The sequence below is a fragment of the Pleurodeles waltl genome, chromosome 7 (assembly GCF_031143425.1).
Source record: "Pleurodeles waltl isolate 20211129_DDA chromosome 7, aPleWal1.hap1.20221129, whole genome shotgun sequence".
Classification (NCBI taxonomy): domain Eukaryota; kingdom Metazoa; phylum Chordata; class Amphibia; order Caudata; family Salamandridae; genus Pleurodeles; species Pleurodeles waltl.
Window position 1 is genome coordinate 106,713,546 of NC_090446.1, and position 16,779 is coordinate 106,730,324.

Here is a 16,779-nt window from a genome sequence, read left to right on the forward strand (position 1 = left end):
GAGTTTCTCATCCCGACTCAATATGGACAAGTGCTTACTCATGATATTAATTAGTTTTTGAGAGTTTTCCGTGTAGTCTAAAATAATTCTAATTTTGTTGTCCCTATTCCGAAAATTATCCTTCCTCTTACGTATACCTGGATCCAATGTCTGCCTACGAGGCATATTCCTCACCTTATGGAGAGATTTACGTACAAGTGTCTCTGAATAGCCTCTGGCTATAAATCTTTGTCCCATATCTTTAATTTGTTCACAAAATTCTCCATTCTTACTGCAATTTCTCCTGGCTCTTATCATCTCTCCCAATGGTATAGCCTCAATCTGATGTCTGGGGTGAGCGCTTGTAGCGTGTAGCAAAGTATTACAGGCAGTTGGTTTACGATATAATCTACTTTCAATTTTATCATCCTCCACATATAATTCCACATCTAGGAATTCCAAATGAGTCTCAATGTATTAGTATGTGAACTTAATATTCACTTCATTCGCATTGAGATATTTGCAAAACTCATGTAATGTTGATTCATCTCCTGTCCACAGCATGAAACAATCATCAATGTATCGTCCCCAGTATAAGATATGTGTATGCCATCTCGCTGCACCCGGGCCCCATAGCCACGTTTCTTCCAACCACCCCATAAACAAATTAGCGTACAGTTTGACAGTTGGGCTGGTTGCACCTCACACTAGACAGTGACACAAAGGGAGCTGGGGTGTAGTCTGCATTTCCTGATGAGCCATCTGTGCTAGGAGGGAGGGGAGGAGTGGTCACTAACACCTGAAAGGGCTGTTCCTGTCCTCACACAATGCAGTATCCGACCCCCTGGTGAGTGTCTGGGGCCTGGCCTGGGCAAGGCAGGATTTCACATTCACAAGAGACTTTACTTTGAAGTAGGCCTACTTCAAAGGAGAAATTGGGTATAAGAAGGGCACCCAAAACCACAGACTTTAGAAAGACTTCTGGAACCAAGAGGAACCTCTGCCTGGAGAAGAGCTGAATAGCTGAGGAAGAAGAGCTGCCCTGCCTGTGACTGTGCTTTGTGGAGCTATCCTGCAGTTGCTGCTTCTGCCAGAGGAAGAGGGCAAAGACTGGACTTTGTGTGCCTTCCATCTTGAAAAGAAATCTCTAAGGGCTTGATCTAGAGCTTGCCTCCTGTTGTTTGAAGTCTCAGGGACAGCAAAGACTTCTCTCTGCCAGCACCTGGAGTCTCTGGAGAGATTCCTGCTCTGACAAGTGGTGCCCTATCCAGTCCCTGGGCCCTTGAAAGGAAAGCTGGTGGAAATCCAAGGAAATCGACTTCGGACGACTCCGGACCGACTCCGCTGCTGAATCCGGGGACGCCGCCTGCACCCGACGCCGTGACCTTTGCTGGAATGCGATGCTCTTCGCAGGCCCGACGCCGCTGCAGCCCCGCTGAAGTCCGCAACTCCGTTGAAGTCACCGCACCACGTCATGACCGACGCCGTTCAAAGTGCGCGGATTCAATGCTTCGCACAGACGCCGCGATCCCCGACTTCGCGCATCGACTTGTTTTCACTCTTCACCAAAGGTACTGTACTTGGGGGTCTACGCGACTCCATGTCCGGCGCCGCTGGTGTCGGCTTGTTGGGAACGACTCCGTCACGACGCCGTGATAACACCTCATCGAACCATTTTTGTTTCTAAGCGCTATTTTTGAGTTTAATCTTTAAAAATTCATAACTTGACTTGTGTATGTTGAATTTTTGTCGTTTTGGTCTTGTTTTGTTTAGATAAATACTTCCTATTTTTCTAAACTGGTGTTGTGTCATTTTGTAGTGTTTTCATTAAGTTACTGTGTGTGTTGGTACAAATACTTTACACCTAGCACTCTGAAGTTAAGCCTACTGCTCTGCCAAGCTACCAAGGGGGTATGCAGGGGTTAGCTGAGGGTGATTCTCTTTTACCCTGACTAGAGTGAGGGTCCTTGCTTGAACAGGGGGTAACCTGACTGTCAACCAAAGACCCCATTTCTAACATTGGTGATCAGCGATTGGGATTTGGACTTGTATTTGTACTTGACATACAGTGATTAAGTGTACACTACTGTTTGAGTTCAGACCACTACGTGACCACATACTACTTGTTTGGTGATCTTTTGCTTTTTCTCTTAAGGACTCCCTTTTGTTCTGCTTCCATGATTTTGCTGATCCCTTGACTGATTATTTTCACTTCATTGGGAACTTGTTTTCTGCTGTTGGAACTTTGCACTTGTTGCCATCATGTCTCAATCTGGAGATGCAACAGCTTGAGCTGTGTTTGAATTAAGGAAACTGAAGAGGTACTCAGTTGCTCAATTGAAACAGTTCTGTGAAGATCTTGCCTGTCCCGTTAAGAGCTCCGCCAGGAAGGGGGAGCTGCAAGAGGCATTGAGGGCCTGGGTGGCAGCCAAGGAAGCTGGGGGGCACACAGAAGATATGGATGGGAAAGTGCAGAGTCTACACCGTGGTGTAGTAGAGGTACCTGTTACACCTGGGGGAGGGTCTCCAGGAGTGGTAGAAGTAGGTCCTTTAAGGTTCCGACTCCTAAAGATGTGCAGGACAGACAGGCAGAAAGGGCTCGCCAGTTGGAGGCAGAAAAGTTGAGGATGCAAAGGGAGTTCAACGAGTGGAAAAGGGACTTAGAGATAAAAAGGATGATTTATGCTTACAAGCTTAAATTGAAAGAGCTGGAAGTCATGAGGGCTGAGTCCAGCAGGAATGGTGGCAGCAACAATTGTATTTCCAGTGCTGCTGAAGAAGTGCACATGCCCAGAGACGTGGTGCCCTACTTGAAGGAGGGAGTTAACACACACCAGGAGGTTCAGGGGTATGAGATAGCTCCAGTGGCGCACAGGGTCCCTGAGGAGGATTGGGGAACTGGCATGGGGAGTCATATTCCTACTGGCGGGAGGGACACTCTACTGACTCTAGGTGAGAGTGACAGGGAGCGGGGTTCCCCCAGGTAGAAGTCCTGGTTATGGAGTGTGAAGACATCCCAGAAGAGTGTGGGTTGAGTGTCAGGGACAGTCAGGTACTGTCTCACCAGTCTCAGGAGGGTGATGTGGGGTGCTTTTTCAAAGCAGAGTCACTGGATGGTTGGGCGAAGGGTACTTTGGTTAATTCATGTGAGGGGCTGAGTGATGTAATTGCTGGAGAGCATATGTCTAGTCCTTATTTTCCAGAGCTACGCCAACACCAGGTGGAGTGTGAGTTCTCTGACCCCAGGGATCTTACAATGGAGGCAGACTTCTGGGTGAGTACCAGAGAGTCTGAAGAGGCATTTGGGGGTGCTCCTGAGAGGAGTGGTCTAGGTAGTTCCCAACCAGATGAGGTAGGGAAGGATTGTAGTGTCCCAGGTAGGTCCCAGGGTGGTGGGATGGGTGAGGGACCTCATTTCCAGTCTCAGAGGAGAGGGAATGGGGATGGGTTGAGGCCCAAGGTGCCCGAGATCTGGTCCCCGGTCCTGGAGGGTTCCATGAGGGAACACCAGGAGGGGAGCCTAGCCTGTACCATAGGGCCATCTGTTGAGGGAGACCCCACAGTGTCAGGAGAACTTGGGGGGGGCGGCTGTAGCCAGCGTCCCACCAGTTCAGGTGTCTGGCAGTACCACTCCTAGTGAGGGGGTGCAGAAGTCCAGACAGAGGGTTGAGAGGGGGTTGCGGACCCCAGTGGAGAACCTGGAGGGTCAGGGGTCAGCTCTGAGAGCAGAGCCCCCATGAATGACCTTGGTGAGACCATTTCTGGGTTGGGGGGAATCCAGACTCTGTCAGATGGGCAGAGGTCAGGAGACCTGCGCCAGCCAGACTCTTGTGTGGCCCTTGGGGACGGTGTGTCCCTTAAGGGGGGTAAGTGTGCCCCCCTAGAAGTCCTGGTGTGCCAGGCAATGGTTCAACTGCAGGGTGGTGACTCTGGGTTGAATGATCAGGTTCAGGGGGTAAACTCTGACCTGATGGGGGGGTAGGTGTGCTCCCAAGGATGTCCTGGTGCGCCAGGCAGTGGTTCAACTGCAGGGTGGTGACTCTGGGTTGGATGACCAGGTTCAGAGGGTAAACTCTGACCTGGTGGGGGGTAGGTATGCCCCCCAGAAAGTCCTGGGTTGCCAGGCGGTGGTCCAGTCTGTGGGTACAGACCCTGGACTGGAGGATCAGGTTCAGGGTGTCCCCACTGACCTGGAGGAAGGGGCTACTGCTAACAGTGCCCATCCCATGTTGTCTTCTGAGGGGGCCACTCCTAGTTGGGGGGTGCAGGACCCCAGAATGGAGGGCAGGGGGAGGGAAGCCTCACCCCTGGCCCTGGTCCAACCTGAAGGTACAGACCCCAGGTTGGCGGTCCAGTTGCAGGTTAACAGCCCTGCACTGGTGGAAGAATTGTGCAGGTCTGCTTCTACAAGCACCCTGACAGTTTTTGACTCTGGGGGTGCCGCTTCTGCAGGGAGGGTACAGAGCCCCAGAGGGGAGGACCAGGGTCAGGTAATCATCCCTGACCTGGTGGAAGAGAGAGTGGTCAAAGGGTGCCAGGCACCTGGGGCTACCGCCCCCCACTATCCGCAGTCACAGTGGTTGGAGAGGCCTGAGGTCGGGCTCTCATCCCTGACAGTTGTCCGGGGCCACCGTGGCTTGCTGTCCTGGTGGACAGAGTTGCCCCTGGGGGGGGACGAGAGTCACACCCCGGGGGTGGCGTGGGCAACACCACTGTGTTGGCCCTGGTGGTACTATCTGCCCATTGATATACATCTGTGAGCAAAGTAAAGTTAGGTGCTGCACAGATGGTGTCTGCCGATGTGGAGAACGGTTCCCCATGGGTTAGCTTAGTGGGCCCTGAGAGTATGGACAGAGGGATCCAACTGGAGTCAGGAAGGTGTAGAACTGGAACATGCCCCTGCTGTTGTGGGCCTGGGTCCTTGTTCTATCGCCCCAATCAGGGAAGTACATCAAGGTATTGATTGTTCTCCCCTGGCTTTAGGCTGGTAGGGGGTCGTGTTGGAATTTTTTGCTTATGCAGGGTCATCCCCAATCTTTTTGCCTCCTGCCTCCTATTTTTTTCTGACCTGTTGCTGTTGGCTTTTGAACTCTGAGCACTTTACCACTGCTAACCAGTGCTAACGTGCATATGCTCTCTGTGAAAATTGTATGTAATTGGTTTATCCATGATTGGCATATTTGATTGCTGGTAAGTCCCTAGTAAATCAAATGCTACTAGTGGGCCTGCAGCACTGGTTGTGCCACCCACATAAGTAGTTCTGTAATCATGTCTCAGACCTGCCATTGCAGTGTCTGTGTGCGCAGTTTTAACTGTAAGTTCGACTTGGCAAGTGTACCCACTTGCCAGGCCTAAACCTTCCCTTTTCCTACATGTCAGACACCCCTAAGGTAGGCCCTAGGTAGCCCCAAGGGCAGGGTGCAGTGTATGGTTAAGGTAGGACATATAGTAATGTGTTTTAAATGTCCTGACAGTGAAATATTGTTAAATTCGTTTTTCACTGTTGCAAGGCATGTCCCTCTCATAGGTTAACATAGGGGCTACCTTTAAATCTGATTAAAGTGTAGATTCCCTTTGGGAGCGGATGGGCATGTGGAGTTTGGGGTCTCTGAGCTCACAATTTAAAAATACATCTTTTAGTAAAGTTGATTTTAAGATTGTGCATTGGAAAATGCCACTTTTAGAAAGTGAGCATTTTCTTGCTTATACCATTTCTGTGACTCTGCCTGTTTGTGGATTCCCTGTCTGGGTCAGTTTGACAGTTGGGCTGGTTGCACCTCACACTAGACAGTGACAGAAAGGGAGCTGGGGTGTAGTCTGCATTTGTTGATGAGCCATCTGTGCTAGGAGGGAGGGGAGGAGTGGTCACTTACACCTGAAAGGGCTGTGCCTGTCCTCACACAATTCAGTCTCCGACCCCCTAGTGAGTGTCTGGGGCCTGGCCTGGGCAAGGCAGGATTTCACATTCACAAGAGACTTTACTTTGAAGTAGGCCTACTTCAAAGGAGAAATTGGGTATAGGAAGGGCACCCAAAACCACAGACTTTAGAAACACTTCTGGAACCAAGAGGAACCTCTGCCTGGAGAAGAGCTGAATAGCTGAGGAAGAAGAGCTGCCCTGCCTGTGACTGTGCTTTGTGGAGCTATCCTGCAGTTGCTGCTTCTGCCAGAGGAAGAGGGCAAAGACTGGACTTTGTGTGCATTCCATCTTGAGAAGAAATCTCCAAGGGCTTGATCTAGAGCTTGCGTCCTGTTGTTTGAAGTCTCAGGGACAGCAAAGACTTCTCTCTGCCAGCACCTGGAGTCTCTGGAGAGACTCCTGCTCTGACAAGTGGTGCCCTATCCAGTCCCTGGGCCCTTGAAAGGAAAGCTGGTGGAAATCCAAGGAAATCGACTTCGGACGACTCCGGACAGATGCCGCTGCTGAATCCGGGGACGCCGCCTGCACCCGACGCCGTGACCTTCGCTGGAATGCGACGCTCTTCGCAGGCCCGACGCCGCTGTAGCCCCGCTGAAGTCCGCAACTCCGTTGAAGTCGCCGCACCACGTCATGACCGACGCCGTTCGAAGTGCGCGGATTCAACGCTTCGCACAGACGCCGCGATCCCCGACTTCGCGCATCGACTTGTTTTTACTCTTCACCAAAGGTACTGTACTTGGGGGTCTACGCGACTCCGTGTCCGGCGCCGCTGGTGTCGGCTTGTTGGGAACGACTCCGTCACGACGCCGTGATAACACCTCATCGAAGCATTTTTGTTTCTAAGCGCTATTTTTGAGTTTAATCTTTAAAAATTCATAACTTGACTTGTGTATGTTGGATATTTGTCATTTTGGTCTTGTTTTGTTTAGATAAATACTTCCTATTTTTCTAAACTGGTGTTGTGTCATTTTGTAGTGTTTTCATTAAGTTACTGTGTGTGTTGGTACAAATACTTTACAACTAGCACTCTGAAGTTAAGCCTACTGCTCTGCCAAGCTACCAAGGGGGAAAGTAGGGGTTAGCTGAGGGTGATTCTCTTTTACCCTGACTAGAGTGAGGGTCCTTGCTTGAGCAGGGGGTAACCTGACTGTCAACCAAAGACCCCATTTCTAACATTCATGAATAACATTTAAGAGTAAAATCACATTTAGTTGTAAAATCAGTGCTTAATTTGTTAAGTAAAAAAAAGTGCTGGCCCAAAAAAATAAAATCCCCGGAAGCTGCAAGAGGAGGGGCATATGGTATAGGAAGACAAGGTTTACCTTCCTTGGTCCTGGATGAGCTGCACCAAACACCCCTGCAATCTGGAGCTTGCTACCCACCCATTGGCTCTCCTATCAGACTGACCGAACAGCAGAATGCAACATGCAGACTGTCCAGGACTGTGAGCAACGGCCCTTTATTGATTTTTATTGAGACTCTGCTTTAGCTGCTCTTCTCAGCTCTTTCCGTGAACCTTAGTGCAAATGTAAGAGAGGCTGAGCTGCACATCTGGACCGGAGAAGAACTGGAGGCAGCAAATAAGTGTGGCACTTTGGTCCCCTCGAACAAGTGTTGGTGCTGCCCACTGGCACAACTTGAGTTTAAGTATAAAAACAACTTTAGTGCAAAATCAATGGAACAGTGAAAGCACATGGAAGAGCAGAAATCATGTTCCGCTGCAAAAACATATTTAGAAGCGAAATCATGTTTAGTGCAACATGAAAAGGCGTGTGAAGTCACCATTGGGTGAAAAATCATATTTATGATCAAAAATCACAATTCGGTCCGTAAATACAATTATGTGCAAAATTACCTTTCATATAAGTCACCATGTCAATGTAAGGTAGGACAGAAGTGCAGGAGTATGACAACACATTTGCATGATAGTACAGTGAGGTGCAAAGTCATCATAAATTTAGAAATTCTTTCAAAACACTGCAAAATTACCATTGCTGCAGCACCATCAAGAGTGATAAAACATATAGGAACAGGGACACGTTTTGGTGATATATTAACACGAGTTCGTATACCCTTTTGGGTGCAAGAGCATAGATAGATACAAAGTGAGTGACTTCTAGATGTAAAGATGTGAAATCAATAAGACTATGGTATGATATTTAGATGTAAGGGAAAAACAAGTCCGATTTTGCTATATAAAAAGCCCAACTTTTTCAAAATACGCTCAGTCTTCCATCAGTTTAAGCTCAAATTATGTGAAGCCACCCAACAAAAAGGAGTCCAAGTTCAGCCTGTTTGCTATGGAAAAAAGAATGAATACAACACCCTATAAATTATACAAACCATGTTTTTGATACTTTGCTTTCCAAAATGCTCTACTATCCTTAGAAACAAAACATGGTTGGTGATGGAGTCCTTAACAAAAGGTACCATGTTGGGACAGCTACATGAAGGACTGGTGTGGTCCCCTCAGTCTTGGTTGTGCTCTGGGGGTACATCGAGGAGGGAGCTTAAAAGAGGTTACATGAAATGAAATGAGGACGAAAGGAGTCCATGTGAACATACAGAGAGGCTAGGAAAGTCAATTGGCGCTGAAACATAAGAAAACTATTTAAGCTAAGTAAGTAAGAAACGCTGACGTTGAAGAATCGTGTTCTTAAACATTTAAATGTACAGTAGTACTTCTCATTAATTTTTCAATAATGTCAGGGGTATCATATTTTCATGTAGTATTTTTTACATTGATAAAATTATTTTGTTGAAAACACCTGCCAAATATTATTTTACATTTACTTATTATGATACTATTATGTTGTATTTAATTATTGGATATACGTATTTAGTCAGTTGTGCAGTAATTATTTATCACACTGAATGAATGAATGGGATGTGTTGTTTCAATTACTCAAACTAGTACGATTTCATGAACAAAGTTATGCATCAAGATATGCCAAATTTCTATTTAGAAATGGATATAAAGGGAATCCAATTTTTAAAACAAATGATCTCGTCAGTAATAGCCAAGGTACTGCTCAATTAATGATACGTTTATTTCATTTGCTTAATACCCATTCTTTTGTTAAGTCGTAGGTTTCCTCTTGATTTATAAGAATTAAATATTATGTTTATATACTTGCCAAATCAGGCTAAATTGGTGAGAGTGCTGAGTCTCAAACAGAAGTCCGAAGCTTTTCCATGTTGAAATCTTATACTTTAAAAACATTGGTTGCAATAAAGTGTGACATGCTGGTAGAAATTCTGGGAAGCACCAAAGCAGGTGTAACACGGAGAGCCGGAACCTGTTACTTCAAAATGGCTTTTAGGCCTGAGGATGAAATCGGAGCAGCCATTATTGTTTTCAAATGCACATTTGAGTTCTTAGTCTCAGCTCTTAAGTATGAGGATCAGCGATTGTCTGTTTTATTAAAAACTTTCGCGAAGGGCAGCTTTATGGAACCTGTTTTGCTGGAGATAATGAATAACAGTATTTAACAAATGATGCCTTGCATACTCGCTCCAGCCCTGTCAGGCCAAACTCGAGGCATAGCAAGGATCTGTGAGTGTGCTTTGGCAGCAAAAAGCCTTCTGTATGTCAGTCACTGAAGTTTATCCGGCACTGGGGGATACTTCCCAGGGTATTCTTGGTGCCCATCAGAGATTGTCAGTAAAAGGTCTGCTGGTGTATGGTAGCTTCTGCTGATGGGCTGTGTAAATGTCTGTTTAGTTTACACAGTTTATTTATCATACTGCATGTGATGAGTTTAGTAGTAAAACATTATTTTCAATATCGCTTTTTCATTCAACAAACAGCCAACGCCAGCTAATGCTGCTCCTATAAACAATGCACCTGGGCATTACCATGGAAACACTTCATACAAGGTGGAAACTGCATCTAATAGTCAGTAGCAGGTACCATGAGACAGCAGCTCTACATTAGGCTGATACAAGATGTGATGTGAATAACACTGCCAATTACTACTATGGAGTTCTCCCAAAGTCTAAAGGCAACGCAAGTCTAACTCTAACCGGATGCTCTGGGTATTTGCTCAGAATATAAGCTCCTGGCTACACTAAATCTAAAGGACAACATATAATTAGATTGGCATAAGTCATGCACCAAATAAGGAAGTAACAAAAATATTGAAACAAAATGACAAAAATAGGATAGATGCGAAAAGCAGTGTGGTATATGATGTGGCCAAACACAGGGGGGCTCATTATGAGTTTGGCGGAGGGGATTAGTATGCAACTTCTAATTTGGAGGACGAGATATCTATTACATTTGTGATGGAATAATCCCCTCCGCCAAACTCGTAATGAGGCCCAGAGTAATCTAAATAAAAGACTACTAATGGGACATGCAATCAAGACGCAGAAGGAAAAGCAGAATACAAAACTCCTATGCCTCCATACAACCCTGTAGTGTTGGAAAGTTGAGAGGAAGCATTGCCTACAAGTTCAAGTCTGGAGGACTTCCTGCTTAATTCTGAATTCTACACTAGAGGTCTACAATTCACACTAGAATCCTACACTAGAGTTTTTCTTGTGTAGTTCTTATGGTAGCTTCTGCTGATAGGCATATGTAAATGTCTGCTTAGTTTGCACAGTTTATTTGTCATGCAACGTGCTGATTTTAATAGAAAAAAACGTATTTTAAATGTGACCTGTGCGTTCACCAAATAACCAATGCAACCTAATGCTGCTCCTGAAAACAATACACATGGACATTAAAATAGAAGTACTTCCTAAAAGGTGAAAAGGTGCACCTGATTGGCTATAGCATTACCATGAGATAGCAGCTCTGCATTGGACTGATACAGGATGTGAATAATATTGCATTTTACCATTATGAATTTCACCCAAAGAAAATAAAGGCAAAAAAGGTCTGACTCTAAGCAAACTCTGAGTATTTGCTCAGAACATAAGGCCCTGGCTACATTAGATCTAAAGGACAACACATACTTACATTGATATAAATCATGCCCAAATAAAGGAAGTAATTCACAACAAATGACAAAAAGAGGAGAGATGCAAAAAGCAGGGTTGTATTGGATGTGCCAAACACAGAGTCATCTAAAAATAAATTATTAATATGACATGCAATCAAAGACATAGAAGGTAAATCAGAATATAAAACTGATATGTCTGCATACAACACTGTAGTGTGGGAAGGTTGAGAGGAAGAATTGTCTACAAGTTCAAGGTTCGAGGACTTCCTGCCTAATTCTTGATACTGTACTAGAATTTCTGTAAAATCAGTATTTCCACAGATGATGACACAACCATTTCCACTTCCCCTTAGTTGATATGGACTGTTTGTTTCCCACTCTGATAATGTAGGTAAACAAATCACGGGCTGGCCTTCTCTATCAACCTGGCAAAGACCCTGTTCTAGAAATCCTCCTAAATGTCAGAGCTAAACCTGCATCTTAAGTCTTGTGGTCCAGAGCTGGACACTCAAGTAAAGTGCAGGCATCAGCTTTGCTACTCTGGCTTCAGTCCAGCAGCAATCTTTTCAGCTTCAGATCTTTTCAGACAAGGATTTAAATAAGGCACTTGTCCACTAACGCTAATTATGGATGGACACCCTCCAGGTATTCCAAATGGCTGAGTTCAAGTTACAATGACCTCACCGTAAGGTCTGAGTAACATGATGAGAGATGATCACATCTCTGATTATGTGCAGATCTGAAAAGAATAAAAAGCTTTTTTTACTAATAAAAGACATCATCATCATCATACAATGCATTTCAAATTGCGGCTAGGACCCGGGCAAGTTAGGTGTGATGTGTTTAACCACTGCAAGCAGTCACACTTGTAGTGTGCACACGCTTGGAGTAATTACAAGATGTAAAGCTGGCCTTGCACTGAAGATGCTCTCAGCGTACGCCTTTTCCCGGACATTGGTAGACACTGTGCTTGTATTTGAATGGCAGCCAAAAGCAGCTGTGACTATCAGCCAAGGCACATTGACTATGAGCCAAGGCACTGAGCAAGCCTTGAAAGAATAAAGCAGTGGGATCCGAGCTTGTGGTTCAAGCAATGCAATGCACGCAGTGAGACTCGAGAAGCTTGGTTACGCATTCTGAATTGCTTCTTGTTCTGAATAATCACTTTCCATTATTGATTTATCCACACAACTTAGAAGGTTAGTAGAAAACACCTCATACATTAGGAAAAGGATAAAGCTCACTGCTCGACAGTTTGCTAACAGAGTAAGCTTCACCATACAAGAACGTTGTCACTGGGATGCTAATTTTCACTACATTTGTCTGTTGGTCTGTGTGTTGGTAGGGCCAGTGGTTGTATCCTGATGTCAACTTGTTAGCCAGTCAAAACAGACCTTAGCAGAACATGCCTACCCAGTCGTAGTTTGTATTTCATAGAGGCATGGGCTGGCCAAAATGGGTTGGTTTTTGGATTTGAGATGGACTCTTCTCTTGTTCTAGTCTAGCCACAGAACAGTTATTGGTGATTTCCAAAAACAAACCACGGTCTGTGGATGGAGTAACATAAAGGGCAGATTCTGCTCTAGACATCATTTCAGTGGAACGTGTTGTCCACACCCACCTGGTACACGGCGCATACACCACCCCTGTCCTCTCAGATTAAGAACGGAGAGGACCACATCTCTTTTAGAATGATGTCATTTTCCTTAAAACACATCTGGAACTCAAGGTACCCCCCTGAAAGAAGTGTGGCGTCCAAAACCCCCACTATATAGTTACTATTGCGTTCATGTTCCTGGTAAGGTGTGAACATAAACATTCATGTTTCACAATCAGAAAAGATACAACTGTTTTCAAAATGTGGCACCACGGAGTACATAGGTGTGATCACCGCCATTTAAACTAGCTACTCAGTGAAAATGTGCTTGTCCAAAGAAGTTAAAGGTGGAAAGAATAAAAGGGTCAACTAATCACGATAAAAAACATAATCATATATTGATTTGAGAATTCTTTTCAAATGTTACTTCCAAGTGATGCACTTAAATCATCAAGGATGCTTTAATACTTATTCACAGACATGAAGACCCGAGAAACATTCACTGCCCATTACCTGTGACAAAGATGCTTAAAAAAAGTTAATAGCCTGTAATAATGAATGGCCTTCGAGTGTTAGTATCTGTAAAGATTCATGCCTTGTAGAATCATTCCATTATTTCCCGATTATCTTGACACAAATACAATGTTCTACTAAGCAAAAAAAAAAAAATCTATAGAAAACCTTATGGAAGAGGAGTTTACAGTTGGTTTGAAGGAATGGAAGCATTTGGAATATCTATACTGGTTAAAGAGATTGATATCAAGCTCTTGAAAGGAATGTATGGATTTGTTCATATGAACTTCACAATGATAAACTCAGATGTATGTTATGCTATATTGATTTGTATAGGACACTAATCAACCGAGTGGGTATCCAGGCACTTGAATGCATGAAATGTATTTTGTATTTACTTATTTCAGACTTTGTGAGGTCTTTCGAACGGATGCAAAGCAAGGAAATTAAGAAAAGTGACATGCAGATATTTTGTGGCACAAAACACGTGCTACCTAAACAACTTGCAGTCTTTCAACATTTCACCCCATTGAAACAATAGCATAGCTTTCACAAATGCCTCAGCGCTCCGATATTCCTTAACTGTAAGGTAAAAAATGTCTATGCTAAATGTTAACCTTTCTGGAACAATAGCACTTTTTAAAATCGGTGATCACGTCAGGCTTTCCAAACTGAATGTCATCTTTACAAAGGTTTATTATGAATCTTCCACAAAGGAGATATTCTTGGAAGATGGATCTTTGTGAAGGCAAGTGTCTATCAGCTGACAGATTATACAGTGAATGTTAACAGGAGTATTTTGCACCCAGGGGTTCTAGAAGATATGCTTGGATTTGCAGAGTCGATTACAAAAACAAAAACGTTTTAACTAAAAAGTGAATCAACTGTACACTGCTACCTGCATGTATGGTACAAAACCATCTCAAATGGCTTAGAATGAGCGCCACAAGCAGTGACTTGAAATACCCTAATGGTAGGTGACTAAACAGACGTGCAAATAGACCGTCTGCTGTGCAGAAAGAATGTGTAATGTTGCAGAACTCAGATAGAGCCAATGTCCAATGCCACTTAAAGCATAGGCAAGATAACATTTAACCCTTTCCAGTCTTCCTCCTAGATCATCTCAAAGTTCTGAAATTTTAACCAAACAGTCAAGGAACCACCCCATTTACAGGCCAACTTTATTTAAACTGAGGCCCATATTTAAAAAAAAGTAGTGCCGCATTTGCACCATTTTATGACACAAAAGTGGTGCAAACATACAAAATACAATTAGATTTTGTACCTTTGCGCCGCTTTTGTGTAAAAAATTACCCAAATGCAGTGCTAAAAAAGTTTAATTATGGGCCTAAGTGCTCAGCCAGACACATAGGTGGTCATTACGTTTTTGGCCAGATGCCCTGCCGCCAACCATGCCGGAGATCAATGAAAGACCGCCAGTGTTGGCGGCCGGCATCCCGCCAAATAATGATGCATGCAGCCTCACCGCTATTGATGGTGTTGAGGGATGCCATGTGCCATGCTGGCGGTCGGTTGCGGGGGTGGATGCTGCTCCACCCTCACCGCCACGTCAGACCATGCCCGCCACGTCTATAATGAAGTAGTTATAGGCGTGGCAGTGTATGGAGAGGTGGCGATGGCGGTGGAGCAGCATCCAGGGAGCCCGTTCCCTTCCGGAGCAGCGCGAAAGAAGAGGAAGTTCTGTCCGAGAGGGAAGGGGGGAGGGGTGTATGAGTGCATGGGGGTGTGCGTGAGTGTATGTGGACGGGATGCGTGTCTGAGTGCATGTATGCGTGTGTGCATGTAAGTGAATGTGTGCATGTGGATGTGGGGGGTTGGGGTTTGGGGGGAACTGTATGTAGGGGAGGGGGTGATGAGTGTCGGGTTGGGGGGACCTACATGGGGTTTGGGGGGTGGAGGGTTGGGGGGGTCGGTTTTCAGGGTTCAGGGGGTGGGGCCTGTTCCAAGGGCTTGGGGAGGTGGGTAAGTGTAGTGGAAAGGGGGAAGTGGCTTGGCATGTCATATACAGGTGACAGGAATGATTATTCCTGTTGTCCGTATGATTTCTGCCAGGGATTACCTTGCAGGGTAAATTGCCAGGGAATCCCTTGTGGAAACTGGATCATAATCCCACCACCTGTCCAGCCTCCACCGCCAGGTCGAATGTGCCCACAGTCGGCCCGGTGGTCGAATCTAGCCTGACGGTGGGTCGTTCTGAACTGGCTGTTTTGCAGCCAGTTCACTACTGTGTTCAGAATATGGCGGTCTGGACCGCCATTCCGTTGGCGGTAATGACCGACGGTGTGGCGGTCCAGACCTCCATGTTCATAGTGACCACCATAGTATTCAAAAGCTAAGTGCTTATCCAGACACCTAATATGAGAAAGCTCCTTTTTGAGACGGTCGGATAGAAGACCCGCCATGCTAATACAATTCTTAACCAACTTCTCCAACCCAACAAACATCTACTAACATAGACTAATCAGAAACAAGAAGAACGTGGTGCGTGGAGTTCTGCGAGCGGCGGAGTTTGGATAATTCGTGCTGTTCTTGCTGATTTCCAGCTCCAGGATTTTCTCCTGCACTGTAAAATCAGTGCGAACAGCATCAAGCAGAGTGCCTAGAGGGCTCTTACTTCTTTCTGCCTCTGGAGTAGATTTTCTACTGGAGTGGCTTCTTCCTCAATACGAGTGGCAGCATTCTCATCGTGAGAAGTCATGGTCTTCAGCGACTGTTCACATTCAGAAATCTTGTTTGCCAACTTTGCAATTTCTCTCACTCGCCAACCTAATTTCAGTGAGCGAGAGAAAAAAGTCTGGACCGTATCACTTTGTGGAGTTTTTCAGAACTCCACGCTCCGCGAACTCCACCAGTGTAGCAGAATTTTTCGCTCACCCCTAAAGCTTAGCAGATATCCACTTCAAGGTCCGGTAAATGAGGTTGAAATCTCTTCTGCTATAGACAAATACACAGCGAGAAATAACATTTCAGAATTTTCCTAAGGACATTCTAGGATGCCTTTATGGAGGCCTTGGGTTAAAACATTGGCTATAGCAGCTGCAGCCAAAAGAGACAGGGCATTAAGTGATCTGAATGTGGAAACAGAACTGAAAGAAGAAGGGAAAAATGACACTAGAAATATGACTCTAAAGCAGACATTAAAAGACTGTCCAACGTGAGGGGTCAGCTGAGATTTTTGCAAATTATTAGGGAAGAAAGACTCTCTTGTTCATAAAAGACCAGAGTGCATTAGACTGGGGCACAAGCCCACCGCAAATTGAAGAATATTGTGGAGAGTGCAAGAAGGAAAAGAAAGATGAAGGACTTATGAGAGTTAGGAAGGCTGCACATTAATAATTGGATACAATGGCCCTCATTACGAACATTGCGGTTCAGACCGCCATGCCAGCTGTGGAAGAAAATACCACCACTGGCACGGCGGTCTGAACCGACATATTCTGAACAAGGGAGGGCCGCCACAGGCAGGCCTTCCGCCACCGCCAGGCTACCGCCGACAGGCAGCCTGACGATGGCAGATTACTTTATCCGAAGCAGCGCTGCCCTCTGGATAAACAACCCTTGTTCCTCCAGCCCTTTCCTGGTGGGTTCCACTGCCAGGGAAAGGCTGGCAGAAGGGGTGCACTAGGCATGGGCAGTGCAGGGGCCTCCGTGCAGTGCCCCGTCGCGCAGGTCACTGCTGCGCAACGGGTGCTGCTGCACCCGCCACACAGCAGCATTGACGATGGCTTTATGTGGAGCCGTCGGCAATGTCCCGACCCAGCAGAATGTATATTATTCAGCAGGCGGGGTCTCAAGGGGGC